The sequence below is a fragment of the Argentina silus genome (genome assembly GCF_951799395.1).
Source record: "Argentina silus genome assembly, chromosome: 15".
Lineage (NCBI taxonomy): Eukaryota > Metazoa > Chordata > Actinopteri > Argentiniformes > Argentinidae > Argentina > Argentina silus.
In genome coordinates, this window is record NC_139669.1 from 17,438,631 (window position 1) to 17,439,212 (window position 582).

Sequence of the window (582 nt, forward strand, 5' to 3'; positions counted from 1 at the left end):
AGGTCTGGGTATGTGGTTGTGGACAGTGGTCTGAGTTTGGTTGTGGTTGTAGACAGTGGTCTGGGTATGATTGTGATTGTGGACAGTGGTCTGGGTATGGTTGAGGTTGTGGACAGTGGTCTGGGTATGGTTGTGGACAGTGGTCTGGGTATGGTTGTGGTTGTAGTTGTGGACAGCGGTCTGGGTTTGGTTGTGGTTGTGGACAGTGGTCTGGGCATGGTTGTGGTTGTGGACAGTGGTCTGGGTATGGTTGTGGTTGTGGACAGTGGTTTGGATATGTTGTGGTTGTAGTTGTGGACAGTGGTCTGGGTATGATTGTAGTTGTGGTTGTGGTTGTGGTTGTGGCCAGTGGTCTGGGTATGGTTGTGGTTGTGGACAGTGGTTTGGATATGGTTGTGGTTGTGGTTGTTGTTGTGGTTGTGGACTGTGGTCTGGGTATGATTGTGGTTGTGGTTATGGACAGTGGCCTGGACATGGTTGTGGTTGTGGACATTGGTCTGGGTATGATTGTGGTTGTGGACATTGGTCTGGATATGGTTGTGGTTGTGGACAGTGGTCTGGATATGGTTGTGGTTGCGGTTG